Source organism: Colletes latitarsis, chromosome 7 (assembly GCF_051014445.1).
Source record: "Colletes latitarsis isolate SP2378_abdomen chromosome 7, iyColLati1, whole genome shotgun sequence".
Classification (NCBI taxonomy): domain Eukaryota; kingdom Metazoa; phylum Arthropoda; class Insecta; order Hymenoptera; family Colletidae; genus Colletes; species Colletes latitarsis.
Window position 1 is genome coordinate 19,561,175 of NC_135140.1, and position 15,636 is coordinate 19,576,810.

At 41.8% G+C, this 15,636-nt stretch overlaps 1 protein-coding gene across 6 annotated transcripts in view; it reads left to right on the top strand.

The window, feature by feature from the left end:
- Positions 1-15,636, top strand: part of Siz (Brefeldin-resistant Arf-GEF family protein schizo) — a 73,091-nt gene that overhangs the window by 27,233 nt on the left and 30,222 nt on the right. The window contains exons 1-2 of one of the 6 annotated variants that reach the window (XM_076769054.1): positions 7,633-8,028; positions 11,143-11,199. The exons of the other annotated variants lie outside the window; for them this stretch is intronic. The gene's annotated coding sequence lies outside the window, so the exon portion shown is untranslated. Of the gene's footprint in view, positions 1-7,632; positions 8,029-11,142; positions 11,200-15,636 lie in introns of those variants that run through there. 6 annotated transcript variants of the gene reach the window in all.

Consider the following 15,636-nt stretch of genomic DNA (forward strand, 5'->3'; position numbering starts at 1 on the left):
AGATCGTATGTCGGTTCAATTGTTACGCGTATATTTATACCGTGTTGCTGCAAGCTTGTTAGACGAGGCTCCAGGCGCCTAGAAAGATCCCGAAGAATAGATATAGGCAAGATTAGAATCTGAATATTTACAACGCAATAATTCGTAATTATTTCATTATCCTTTTATGTTATTTTATCTATCCCAAATACTAGCTTTTCAAAACAGTTAGAATCAACGAAAGCAAATTTGCGAAATTACAAAATTATGAACACGTTTCGAGGCACGGATGCGACGGGCTGTTAACATAACCTTAACATTCAGGAAAGAATGAAAATGCATCGGCGTAATAGGAAGCTGGAACGTAATTTATTATGGTTACGGGTTGATTCATAGTCAACCATCAATTACGTCTTCATTACGCTTTTTCGTTACCTCCGTCTGTCAATTTGCACTATATATTTACCCGTTCAATTTTCGTCTGGCAAATTGCTTGTTCCCGGCTTGCGGCGTAAGAATAAAAGCGAAGAAAGGGAGAAGTTTGCGCGGTTAAATTCTTTATGTGGAACAGGAAGAGAAAGTGCTTTTACACGGTTACGTTTGACTAAATCTTCCGGACGTCTGAATTCGTATTATTAATTTGCCACGGGGGTTGACTTTTATTTTACGAGACAATCCCGGTCGAATATTTAATTAAAAATCCCGCTAATTGGACACGGTTTCGGGATCGATAAATTTTCGCGCCAATTGTGGGCTCTCGTCTCGAATTTCGTTAATTAAAATTTTTCCACGGATTCTGTTCGCCACGGGTTTATAATTGCTTCGATTTTTCGGTGCACGCAGTGCGCGACGCGCGATTGGACCAAACTGCATTATTAAAATATAATCGTAAGATAGTATCAAAGGGTTTGGATATTTTAATTCGTCGCGTGTTTCGTCCTCGACTTTAAGGGTAGTTTCATAAAAAAAAATATATGTAGACAGTATTTTTTTGTTGCAAGCTTTGCGAACGTGGGGGACAATCGTCGGTGGATTACTGCATGCGCCGTGACGCTTCCAACCAAAACCTACGAAATTCCTCGAGCTACGTTATATTATTCCCTAAAGTTGGCCCGACGTCAACTTCGTACAATTATAGCTGCCGGTTCCAGCCACGATCCCCCTCCGCGTTTTCTCTTTTCATATTAAAATAGAGCGCGCCACTGGCGGTGTCTCTCCCTACCGTCAACAATGATCATCGGGATCAGGATCTGCATCGTCAAGATGCTAATCAAAATTTTGCTGGAACGTCCGTGTCAGGAAATTCAGGGCGAGAATAACTAGCAGACAGGGAAGCTCGAACGAACGGAAAATAAACGGAAAAGATCGTAATCGAGAAACGTTTCGTGTTATGCATAATACATTTGTTTACTGGACCCATTGTAGGCCGCTGTTTCCGCCAGCTACGAGGAAAATTCCCAACCAGAGGGCCAAAATTCGCGTTACACTAACTTTTTAGAACGACACCGGAACAAATTTGCTACTATTTGTCCAGTCGTTTGCTTTAGTGCCGAGAAAAAATGTCCCTATACCGGTCACCTGGTGGCGAAAATGTGAAACAGGAAGGGATAGTCGGAACTTAAATTAGAGGGAGATCAATCGTGTAGGAAATAACATTAAATCATGTCGTTCGAGTGTGAAATTTAGGACACATTGGAAATTCTCTCGTGACTATAAATCGCAATGGGCGGGGGAGACTTTCATTGGGAAAACGGTGCATGGATCCGTAGGATGCCCGGAAATTGCGTACATTATAGTCGTTAGACTTTTCCACGTTTGTGTAACTTTCACCCGGTGCACGTGACGCAGTAACAACGTGTACACACGCGACAACGATGATCTTTTCCTCGAACGTGCGCAGAATGCCGCTAACTATTGTTCCTGATAAACGCGACAGGCCTTTTTCGTGCATGCAACCATTTAAAACGGTCTTTGCGTAAGTTGGAAAATTGGCCGACGCGTCCTGTCAATTAAGGTTATGTTACGGTGAGTGCGCATGCGCGGAGACCCGTGTCCGGGTATTAAACGTTTCATCTAAAAACATGGCGGATGGAAATGGGACAATTTTTCGTTTCTATTTTTATTCAAATTGATCCGGACATTATTATTATGGACGTATCGAGTAGAAAATAATTGCATAAAGGAGTTTCAGGGTTGATTGGAGTTTAAAAACCTAACCTCAAATATATTTAAAATTTGTGGGAACGAAAACTGTATTGTACTGTACATACGTTGTCGTTACAATTGAAGGTATATCATGGTAGTATTTTCAGAACATATCAAAATGGAAATCTACTGTCCACTTTGCATAGAAAAATTGATTAATTTCACGGTGATTGCAAAATTATTGGCATTTATGAATTTTTATTGATATTTGTTTACTTCGTTGGCCATATTCGATTTATGTTACCAATATCTGCTTCTGGTATACGATATCGCGTTCGTTTAAGTCCCTCTAGGATTTTCAATTATCACAGTCGAGCAGACGGCGACACGGTCGTTGCGATTGCGCCTTAAGCTCGTTTCACAGCTCGCGTACCACGACCTCGATTCTATTTCACCTGAGCGAACGAACTTCCTTGTTTCCGGCTTTGGTTATATTCTCTTCGCCAATCAAACCCGATGAAATTCGTTCGCATTCTCGCGTTAAAAGTCCAACTCTTAATCATCGTCACCAGTCGTACGATTTTTAATTTTCGCGTGCAAAGTTATCTTCCTTTCAACCTTTAAAATTTTCCCTAGATTAAGATCATTCTTTTAATCTGGTTGCCCATAATTTTGCACAGTTTTTTAACGTATCTAACTTGAGATTAAGAAAAACGAAGATCGAACTTTTAATCCAGGAGTCAGACGCGTTCGATTTTTTTCGTACGATGTTTCGGTAACATTGTAGCGTGGGATTAACGAAGCTACACGAAGGATGGAGAATCGCGGCCCTGACACGGCCATAGAATTGAATTAAGTCGGTTTCTTGATCGTGCACAACGAGATCAATTAAGGGAAGATTACTTTATTTACTGAAATTGCCCTCGAGGCTGTGGTACTTTGATTTTTTAGCAGCGCCGGGGAATTCCCCAGACTTCTAGGCTCTCAATTTACGACGTTGGTTACTTCGTGGATTCGCACGAATTAATACAAATACGAGGGATTCTTCCAGGTTACTTCTTCCTCGTAACTGGTATGATTTAATTAGAGTGGCTCGGAGTTGCTTAATCTGCACGCGCCACTCACGTACTGGGTGCTCCAAAAATACTTGTGTTTGTACACAAATTCTGGTTTGATTTGACTCATTAAATAGGCTTAACCAATTCTGTCATTAACATTGTTTAATATTAATCTTATCCGAGAAATGATCTGTTCTTCGATGAACAAGTTTCGAGGTCTGTATCTGGGAAAGATACAAGCATTTTGTCGCTACAATAAGTATAGATTCTTCAAGTTGGCTCACTTATTTTAGGAACACTCAGTATATGGGAACAAGACCGACGTTTTGTTCTCTGCCATATAAATCTAGTTACAAGCACACGTGATCTTCTTAATCGTATTATTGCCCCTGCTAATTCCTACGCGAACAACATTGATTTCTCGTTTGGTTCCCTGACGTCATTCACTGATATACATATATACCGCGATATCAATCCCTTTTAATGAAACGAAATTAAAATATTATGAGCAGATCACACTATTTCTCTTTATTACCAATTCATGGTGATATCATGTAACATTTTTACGTTTAATAATATTTTTCGATCTTTATAGTTTAGAAAACTCGGTAATAAAAATTATTGTTGTGTTAAAGTGAGACTCGAGAAGGTTTTGCATACCAGATCTTAAATATCGTTTGAAATCGCGAGAAAATAAAAACTGAAAGCAAGAGAGATCATAGTCGCGTTTTCGTCTGGTTCGCGCGTTCAGATCGAAAGGATAGGATCGAGTTCCTTTTTCTGCCGCAATCCATTAACCTCCACGAATGCAAATGGTCGTCGAGCAAAGGCCAAGCTCTCCCGCTCCTCGAGACATTCTAATCCAAAGCGAAAGTCTCCGCGTGTCTCTTTCTCTCTCTCTTTTGCTCCTCCATTCGTCACATACAGTCCCGTTTTCCTCGGGCTTCTTTTTCCACATTTTCTCCTCATCGGCCTGCGCGCGGTGTGTCCTCGACGCCACGCGTACGTCCATTAGGCGTGTGCGGACACTCTCCGGGCGAATTGAAGTTCGCGGTACACTCCTCGGAACAACGTTTCTTCTGCCGCGAAACGACGAACCGTCTCCGCCTGGTACGAGTTAATCAGAACTCGTTACGTAAAGACACACAGTCGGGGACGTTGGTCAGAGTTGGGAATCGTTCATGCGATTTTTTTTTACGAACATTTCATCCTTCTCGTGCAATTTTTACATTTCACGAATGTTTATCCATTCCGTACCAGTATTTTATTCAGAGTGTATTTAAAAGAAACATTTTTTTACACTCAAATTTATATTATTATTTAAATATTACTAAATTTGCCGAGTATATAAAAAATTGCATAAAATTTTACACGCGATACACGTTTTAGTCCCACACATTTCGATAGTTTCGTAGAAACTTTAAATAGCTTACGTTTCCCACAAACCACCGCGGTACCAAAATGGCGGGAAATTTCAAATCTGATTCAGGCACCAGGTCTTTGGTGTCTGTTTAAAGGTCTCGGTTTACAATGAATAATTATAAGTAGGAATAATATTGACACGTTCCCCTTTAAACAGTTCACCCTGTAGGCTTGCATCGCTTGAATCCCCAAAGGTTAATCGTAATCGCTTTGACGACGGAACCATCGAACCCGATAAATTCTGTCGGCATCGAATGGTCGGGAAGGTCTACTCGTGTCCGTGACACGCGCGGAATCACGTTATCGATTCGATCCGCTCTGAACCGAGCGTTTCTCGCGGTTATGATATTGGCGGTCGTCTCTTTTCCGTGATTGCGCGGTTGGTTCCCCGATCGGAACCCTTCTCGATCTAATTAATCGCGAACAGATGCGATCGCGTCCATTTGCCGTTCGAAACTCTCTACCAAAAGATATTAAGATACCCTGATTTTGATCAGAGTCGAGCAAAATATCCGATCCCGTTTGCCACAATAAAATTACACATCAGATTGCAATTACAGGATAATTATACAGTTTTTATACCTTTTCAGAAGTTACAATTATTTTAAGTGTTCAGTATATCAGGTAGAGCACGGAATTGTGGCACCTTTCCTGGAGAACCTTCATTAACATTACCATAATTTCTAAAATATTGAATATTTTTCCACGCAAAAAATTATGGGTATCCCTCGAACGTGTATCTAAATATATGCATTGAAAAAATTTCAAAGAGACACCGAAAAATTTTGTTCCAGAGCAGAATATTCTCTCAATACTTAAGCCAGTTTGCTGATCGTCGAACACGTATCTCGTCGATGAATCGAATTAAATTGAAGCGAGTTAATGTCTTCCACCCTTTCGTCGCGGTGTCGCGTGAAAAGCGTCGGTTGATCGTGCGTCCAGTGCCCGGAAGCATCCGTGTAATAGCGAATCGCGATCGCAGATAAGAGCAAAACGCTAGGCGTCTCGACGCGCAGACACCGACGACACCGTTTGTGTTTCGCATTTGCTTTCGCCCGCCGCTACTTTCGCTCATTGTTACCGACTTCACGCTCGAATTCGCTCGTGTGGACATCTCGCTCGATCTCGATTCAGCGATCGTGCGCGACGAAGAAAACAAAAGAGAAAAAATCGTTTCGCAACACGTTAGCCCCGAAGGGGGAGAAGGACATCGATCATTTCCACGCCAATGCCTCGAAAATCGAATTTACAGAACCCAGAGCCATTCCATGGTTGAATTATTTACCGATTTAATTATTTACTTCGAATAGAAACTAAGTAACAATGGCTGGAACTGGGTACAATTCGAAGGCAAGATATTTTTAATAAGTATTATATTATTCGTTTGTAAAGTTTGCTTTTTACTTTGTGTTGGAGTCCTGTAGTACAAGTCCTGCAACACGGTACTCCTATACTACGGTCTTCCTGAAATAGTCGGAAGTCGTTGAAAAATCGTGATCACAGTTACGTGGGGCACTCTGTATATAACAATCACTTCCAGTGACTTGCAGAAGTCTCGCTATCGAGGAAGAGATTAACGTTCCTTGACCATACTTCTGTCCCCTTTCTCACTATACTTCGATTCTATATAATTCTATTCGTGTACAAAATGTATTGTATTTTATTTAAGATAAAGAATATTCTAATTTGTTTCACTTTATGGATGGTTCAGAAATCTGTGATGGACAGATGGTGCATCTGTAGTGATGAAACGATATTTGCCAGTCAAATGCACGTGCCTCCACCCCTCTCCCCGTCCCGTCCACTGATAGAGTTCAAACATTGACAATAGCAACGCATCAGCGCTGCCACGCACAGCAACAATGACTCGAGTTTGCTACATTTGGACCGTACACTTCGTCACAAGTATGACACGTCATTGCAATGCAACGGATTACTAATTACTAGTTGCAAAATGCGCGTGTCAAAATATCAAAACATTCCGTTATTATTCCAACTGACTCTGCTACACTCACAGATAGCTAGGAAGATGTAGAACTTTGACTGAAAGAAATTTTAAATCGTTGGTTTCGAAGGAATTGCAGTGCGTCGAATTAGTCGAAAAGCAAATTCTATTATGTCGAAGTCGACTCAAAAGAATTCTGACGCGTCAAAGTCGGTTCAAAAGAATTCTGGCGTATCACAGTCGACTCAAAAGAATTCTGGCGCATCGGGTTCGAGTCAAAAGAATTCCTGCGCCTTAAATTCGGGCTCGATAGAATTCCAACGCCTTGAATTCCGGTGCAATCGAATTCCAAAGGTGGAAGAGGGAAGGAATGCGGTCAGTGTGTACCGATCGATGTTTTTTCCACTTTTCAGCGTGCTCTGTCTATCTTTCTGTGGACATCTGGTATACAGAATAAATGCAGGTGAACTCGGTTATAACGAGCACGTTCAAAGCGAGATCGCGGCTGTAATGAGCAAAAAACCATAATGATTTTAGTTTCCGCGTACCTTCATACAATTGTTCATCTTATAACGAGCGTGCATGGATATACTGTAGAAATGTTGGATAATTTGAAAAATATCAAAGTGAAAGCTTCAAACCAGTCTCCAATTCCCAGATTCACAGAGAATGTAGGTATAAAAAAGTGAAGTGGTCCGATAATCCAGGCCCATGAAGCAGTCCTTTTCAAACTTACTAACTTTATCAAATATCAAAATGTTTGACAAAATATTAAACAAACACTAATATATGTATATTCCTGTAGGCACGCTATATCCTTAGAAAATGTGACAAACGACAAGACGCAGAGGCAGAGTCGTCGTCACGATTCCCAAATAAAGATCATGACAGCTAATCGGTTGAGCGAAAGTGCATCAAATCGATCGAGACGTAAAGATTCCGAAATTGATCGGTTCCCGTCACCTCCGCGAGCCTCGCGACTGACAGTTAGTCGGGAAACCGTAGGATCCGCGGCTAGAACTCGTACAACGCCGCGACTTCGTAAGACCCACGTCACGTCGTGTCCACCGAAGTGGGGTATGGCCGTTCGTTCGTCGGTTTCGCGGCGAACATCCGAGCGAGCGAGTCAGCCAGTCAACCTGAAACCGCGAGCAACCGCGACAGCGTGTGCCTCGTTGCTCCGTGCCGTTGCCGATGGCGCCAAGCCTCCCGCCGACTCCAAATAAACGTTCAGATTCCGCGATTACCGAGGTTTCGCGGCTCGTTCGAGGTTCAGGCGCGAACCAGGATTCGAGTCGATACTCTGCCACGGGCGGACCGCGCGGTGCGTCGCATTTGAAACTGCGCGCGCGATATCGCGGCCGAAGTCGCGCGTAGGAGACGGTTCAAGGAAATCGAACCCGTACCGAAGGATATCGTGGGAATCGTGCCTGGAATTTAGTGCGCGATACGTGGAATTCGTTTAAAGGGTTCGACAGTGTGAGTGAATTTTATTAGAGGAATTTGAACTCGGGGAAAAGATCGCTGGTCGATTTCGGCGCGAAGGAATTGCGGGGAATTGAATTCGACGAAAAGGAATTGTGGCAACGTACAGAATTGGCTTCGAAGGAGTTCCAGGGCGTCGGATACGGCGCGAGAGGGAATTTTCGGACGTAGAAGTTGACTCAAACGAATTCCAACGCGAGGGATTTGGTTCAAAAGAATTTCTGCGCGAGGAATTCGGCTCAGAGACGTTGCAACTCGTAGAACTCAAAGTGCAAACGGATTGTGACTCGCCGAATTCGACTCAGATGAATTCTAGAGTGAAAGTTGGCTCAACCGAATTCCAAGAGCCATCGAATTCGGTTCAAAGTGCTCAAGCGAATTCCAATGGCGTTCAACTTGGTCCAAACGAATAATAAAGCCCTTAATTTGACTCCAAATGAGTCCTAAAGCCTTCTAATTCGACTCCAGTGAAACGCAAAGCCCTTCAAGTCGGCTCGGAGCGTCCTAAGATCGCGCGACGCGCACCAACACCGAGGAAATCGCCTCGTGACCGAAATTCTTACGTAAAATCGAACCGAGCCTACGTGTCGTTGGTACTTCTTGTTCAACTCTACCGTAAACTGTGCAAAGTGCACCGTGAGTCGTGCGAATCGGATGGAAAGCGAGCCAACTCGCGGCGGGGCGTTTCAATATTGAAACCGTGACCGGCGGGAACGAACGGGCTGGTGAAATCGAAGATGCGGCGAAAGCTCGTATTGGAAGTTCAAAGGATACAGGCGGCTAGTCTATTAAGCGTTTTGCTCTCGCGTTACGCCCGTGGAAAGTCAAAGTGAGGGAGGGGAAGGACGTTGTTCGCCGCGACTTTCACGTAGCGCCGTTTCTGCTCGATCGCGTTACGAAAATCCGTGGCCTGTCGCTGGCCTGCTCGTGGAAAACCTCGATTCGATTCGTACAGGGTACGTTGAACTTGGCTAATAGGAATTCCAATGCATCGAATTCCACGCGAAGGAGTAACAACGCCTCGAATCGTGCTGCAAGGAATTGCAATTCGTTGAATTCGATTGAAATAAACAGCATGATCTATGATGCATTCGATTTGACTCAAATGAATTCTGAAGCATCGAATTTAGCTCAAACGAATTATGAGCATTGAGTTTGAGTCAATTGAATTCCGACGGGTCTGACTTGGTTGTGAATTCCGCTGAGAAGGAATTCTAATATGTTGAATTGTGCCTGAGAAAGGTCTGTAGAGTCAAATGAATTCTGATATATGGATTTCAGTCTATAGAATTCCACGCGACAACTCGAAAGCAATAAAAGGTCCAAAAGTGGTAATACAGGAGTGGAAAGATGAAAGTAAACAATGTATTCCATTCAATTTACAAGCTCGATGGACATCAAAAAGGCAGTGACGATTACTGCCGGCCTTATCGTAAATAGTTGGAATGAGAAATGTAGATGTTTTCGTATTAATTCGATCGTGTTCGCGTGCAGTTAAGTGGGTCTTGGAGAGTTCGCTGGTCGTAGGACCGTGAACGTTCGCGAGAAGTCATTTGTTAGATAAGCCAGCAGGATTTTTTGAGAGAAATCGAGTAGAGTGGTTTTGTGACGCGAGACGAGACAAATGGTCATTGATTCCGTGTCCATTGCCTCTGAAATGACGACTTTTGCGAAAGTTGTACTCGTATCGTGAAACAGAATTACAACGTTCTTTCATTGTTATACATAGTAAAGGAAAGGAAAGATCGTAAAAATGCTGACGAACCGAGGAATCAAATTACAGAAAAGGAACAAAGCAGCCGTCTGAAACGGATATCAGACAAAACGAAGCTAGAAGTTCGTCGTGTTATCGATTATCGAACAAAGTACGGCCGCGCGAACTTTGAAACAAAGAAGAGGAACCTCTGACGCTACGAAGCCTAATCGAATCTTCCACGATAAGAAAAAAAGCAAACAAGATTCGTTCCATTCTGTGGAATCGTGTTTGTCACGAATCAAACGAATAATACGGATCGTTTATCAAATTAAGGAAACAAACAAGTTTATTAATAAAGTCTAACGAAAAAAGAAACCTATCGTTGTCGAGTTTAAAATAGAAAATTGCTTACGTAAGATGTAGAAGCGTGTTGGTGTGGATGAACGTGGTCGATAGTTGTCTATCGTCCCTGACGAGTCAGCGGTAAAAATTCCAGATTACGGAAGCAAAAAAGATATATTTTGCATTCTCTGGATACCGTTGTTGTGCCCGAAGAAGAAATACATCGAACGAAGTACGGTTTGTAACGGTGGAAATCGTTGGAGGCGATCGAGCCTTGAAAATTCGGAAACGATAACGATTATTGGCCCTGACGGCCATATCATTATGATAATGATGCGCATTATATCGACAGCGTGTGCGTCATTAGGCTTCGTCAATCGACGCGACGCCTGACATCAATTTAGAAACTGTCCACGGCGACGAAATCTAATTATTTAACAGCCGAGTAGGCGTAACGCGTTTAGAGCGGCGACGCGAAATCGCGTGGAAGAAGACCTGCGTGCCGCCGCGCTTCTGATCGCTTTTCAGAAAACAGTCTCTGTGTCGTGTCGGTGGAGAAAGGAACGCTGCGTGATACGGCCAGTGGTCGGTGATCGATGGTCGAGTTACGACGCCTCGAATCCCATTCAAAGTGATCGTAACATCCAGATATCGCCGCGGAGACGACAACACGATCGATTCGACTCAAAGGAATTCCCAAACGTCGAATTCGATCGATCGTAAATAAATTTAAACGTGTACAACTCAATTAAAAACGTGTTACAACCCATCGTCAGAGGCTCAAAGGAATTCTGGCTCGTCCACAGTGGCTCAAAGGAATTCTGACTCGTCCACAGGGGCTCAAAGGAATTCTGACTCGTCCACAGTGGCTCAAAGGAATTCTGACTCGTCGAATTCATTTTTAAAGTACTACAAACGCTTTGAGTTGAATTTTTCGAAACCGCAACCTGTCGAATTCAGTTCATAGCAATTCCAACACATCGAATTCAGTTTGTAGAACCATTCCAGTGGTGAAAAATAAAAGTGACGTGGATCAGTGTTTAGTGATTGTTATTTTTTTTATTTTTCAGTTCCTATTTACGTATCTGGAGACATCGAGTATACAGAGTAAATAGAAACTAGATCCAGTAAGTTTGAATCAACAGTTTCGTAATCTATTGGAGAAGCTGAAAATGTCTAGCAATTTTAATAAGACCCCGATAAATCATAGGAACTTCATAAATCTTCAGCCGTCTCGCGATTATCGTCGAAGATACCAACGTTAACAAGTATTTATTTCGACGAGAAAATTAAAACTTGACGCAATTTTTCATGGGATTTTAATACACCGAATGTATTAAGTAGAGATTAATATGATTAATATGATTTATATTTAGCTGCTTTGATAAATTTGTAGCCCAATTAATATCGAACAAGTTATTGTTTTTCGTATTTAAAGATACACACTCGATAACGGTATTATTTAATAAGATTTAGACGATTGTCAAATTTTTATCGTTCTCAGCGACTCATCGCGTAAATATTTGAGTATGGTAAACAACGATTACGAAATAAATTAAATTTATTCTTCAAAATCCACTCGAAAACAGAAAAGTTAAGACAACGTTCTTGACGACTTTACAGAAAAACACCGATAAAAATAATTATAAAATACGAATCGACAAGAATTGATCCCATTGGATCGATCCTAGATCCTGTACTTTTACGTGATTTCGCTTCGATCGTGTTCTCGTAACGTCGTGTCTGCTTTACGTGTCGAAGATCGCTACTTTTTACTTAATTGCGCAACCGTCAGTTTGACATTTCGCGTTGTCATCGTTGAGACGTTTAATTTGCGTTTAATTACATCACAGAAAACACTGGAACATTTTTGCCAACGAATGTAAATAACGTTTGTTTAAAATTCAGCGAAATTCTGGCTCCAACGCTCGGGAACTCCAACAGCGACATTTCTCTTTTGCAATTTAATATTCCGCATAATAAATTGTTGCGTAAATTCGCAATCCACGATTCGCGTTCCGTTATTGTCGACGGCGGTTTGCGGTAAATATTTACGATTTCAAATAAATATTTCGTATGAATTCATTCCTACGTTGGTCCATTAATTTTCCACACGCGATAAATTATCGTCGGAAAGTTGATTCGCGAATTACTCCAAAATTATTATTCGTTGTTTGCGTATAAAATTCAGCCAACTCTGCCTCAGACGTTTCCACCGGCTCCGGATCGTCAGATTTAAATTTCCGGGTGGCTGTTTGATAAATTCAAAATATTGTGATTGTCATGGGGATAATAGAGGGCCCCGTTACATTAAACAAAAAGGAAACGTTGCTCCAGTAATCGTCGGCGATCTCGCGGAAAAGGACCGTCGGAGGCGCTTGAGCGATCCAGGATTCGATATGATTCTCTCCGTGAATTAGTTTCGCAAGATTCACCGTGAAACGCAGAAACTTAGAAGAGTCACAGCGAACCGTTTCCGTTCCAGCACGACTAGTTCGCGTTTCACACCCGATAAACCATTTCTCGTTCGTGTTTTTCATACGTGGCCGTGTGTTAGGATTAGAAAGCCACCGGGAACCTTTTTTCCCCGACCGTTAGCCTTAATCAGTTTCCCCAAACGAACCGTCAATCAAAGTTTTCGGTTCGTTCGATTAGAAACACCCGGTAACGGTAATCTCGTCGACTCGTTTTCAAATCGTCGCCGCGACACAGCCGCGAATTAAGCAGAGCAATTTTAAAGTCTATTTTAAAGCCAACCGGGTCCGTGGGAAAGTTCTGTCTTCCTCTTCTCGTTGTTGCAACACGAACAAGTAATGGGATCGATTTATGGCGTAATATACATTCTTACGCAGATCTGTTCGCTATTTTTAGGATAATTGTGCATCTATTTACATCAAAATTTGCGTTCTGTGCTTCAAAGTTCTTCTAAGACTGTGTCGGAGACTTTACGAAGTTTTTTACGCTTAATAAAATTGTTAAACGACCAAAATTCTACTCCTTATTCTATTCTACTCTGCTCTAGTCTGCTCTAATCAGCTCTATGTTAAGCCACTTTGCCCTTTTCTACTTCCAACAACTCGTATTGTTCTGTAGAGTAATGTTCTACTCTAGTCTATTTAACTCTATTCTACTCTACTCTACACTGCTCTAATTTACTCTAAGCTACTCGTACTCTACCAAACAGAATGATAATCCAGCGATGTCAATTCGAAAGCCAATGATGAATAAGAATAAATTGGAGCAGACTATAATATACTAAAGTAGCTAGAGTAGAATAAGAGTACATTATACTAGAATGAAGCACAAATAGTATACAGCAAAGTAGAATGTGAATTAGAGCAAAATAGAGTCGTCTAGAGCAAAAATTAGAGCAGTGTAGATTAAACTAGCACGGAATAAGAATAGTTTAGAGCAGAGTAGAATAATAATATTCGTTTGGAATATTTCTAAAACACATAAAATTTGCCGTTGGACTTTTATGGCGACCTGTATACGCTAGAATAGGCAATGCCTGACGACAGCGCATATATTGATAGCTGAATGCGATAACTATGTTAACAGCCACTCTACACATTCACTGAACACGTGGCGGACAAACGAACATAGTGGTGTGCGGATAGCATTGCTGGTACCGTTAAGCTTACAGTACCGTTCATGAAGCAAGTGTTCCATAATGCGTTCATGTTCGATGTTTTTGGTGGATACGGTCAATTCGTTGATCCGCGCGGATTAAACGGAGATTAGAGCATTCAACTCAGGGTCAAATCTATTCTCGTTTATCGACAAATGTCTTTTCCAAGGCTGGCGATACTCTTTGTCGCCGATTCGAATGATAGATTCGTCGATCGAACGATACAAACGCGGGATTAAATTCGCGATCGATCTTGCTCGTGTCTGGGTTAAATAAAAATTAATATTTGTTGTTTTTGCGCTGTCCGTGCGTAGAAATGGAAGCAACCTCTGTCAGTCGCGGACAATAAGTCGCGTTAAGAAGTCTGCATAAACCCAGCGAGCGTTCGGTGACGCCATCATCCTGCTTTTTCCTTGAGAACAGCCTCGGACACAATGCACGAGCGAACAATCGGGTTCGTACTTTCGTTTTAAACGTTATTGCGCCCGACCGTTTACCTTCGAAACGCGCCGTTTCCCGGTAGACTGGATCGTTTTGTGGGAATCTCGATGAAAGTTGAATTCTGACGGGTCGAGAGCTGCCTCTCTTTGACTGTTTTTAGCCACGACTCGTTCAAACTGGATCTGGAGTGACAGAATAACGTGACGGAAATGCAGATCGTACACAAACCGATGCACAATTATTGACCTAAACATTCATACGTCGAACGCGAAACGTAATATCATTTCACGAGTCGGATTGCAATTTTTATTAAACGGAACTGGAATCGTTTATCTTGTATTGGTTGATCGAAACTTGTACACAGATAAAAAATGTTCTAAATTTTATTTTTTTTTTCCTGAAATTATCTCAACGTGTTATCCTTATGCACCGTTTGTGCAAACCTGTTTGGAAAAGGTTGCGCAATCGCGGACAAACAACACATTACCTAATAAGAATTCGAAGAATGTTGTCGGGAGAAGAACGGTTCAGAAACGCGAAAGTATTCTCATAGAGACAAAAACAGATTGGTTAGATAAAAGTAATTAGAAAAATGGTTGGGCAACGATCAGGCTAGAAACAGTGACGAAGGGGAACATAAATAACGATGAGAAGAATCTCAGCCGCTGATGTTTTAGAACCGCGTTGCAGAAGCGTTTAGACAAATAAGCCGATGACTCATCCAGACTTTCGCAAGCCTGATGGAAAACTGATGGAAAAGACAGGTTTCGCCCGACAGGGACGTTAAAATGGCGCGAAGAAATGGTATTCCGCGATGAGCAGGAAAATCACGTGGCACGTTCACCTCGACATGTCAGTTACAGCGTTCTACTTGTGACAGTTCGCGGTCCCATTCAAATCTTGACAAATTTCAACGAATACCTTTTGGTACGTCTCATCACGAATATCAATCCTTGTCAAAACCTCACACAAGACTCAATTTTTATTACTATTACCAGAAATATAAGTCTCAATGATGATTAAAGAAATTAAATTTAATATTATCACTGGGCAAAATAAAATAAATGAATTTTAAAAAGTTGTATACATATTCGAAAGTTATATTTTGTTCGCCAATACCCAAGAAACTTTGCATTTTTAATTTTTCACTGCAATTATTACTAAAATACTTCGAGTACATAAACGCATAAGAGGTGTAGCCAGTTTCGAAACTAATCTCCATTTTGTAGTCGCCGTGGCGGCAAAGTTTGAATTTCAAATACGGCGCGGAACCGTGGTAAATGGAATTCATCGTGGCATCATTGTCTCTAACTATTATTTCGTTTTTTTCTTAATGGTGTGGAGAGTTTCTAAAGATAGTAATTTTCGCGTTGCCATAACCGTGGTGGTTGTAGGCGTACGAACCTCTGTCCTTGACGAAAAGTCCGTATCCACATAAACATCGTAGACAGTTAGGCGTTCCTTTTTAGGCGCGTCGCTAAGTAATTGCGGT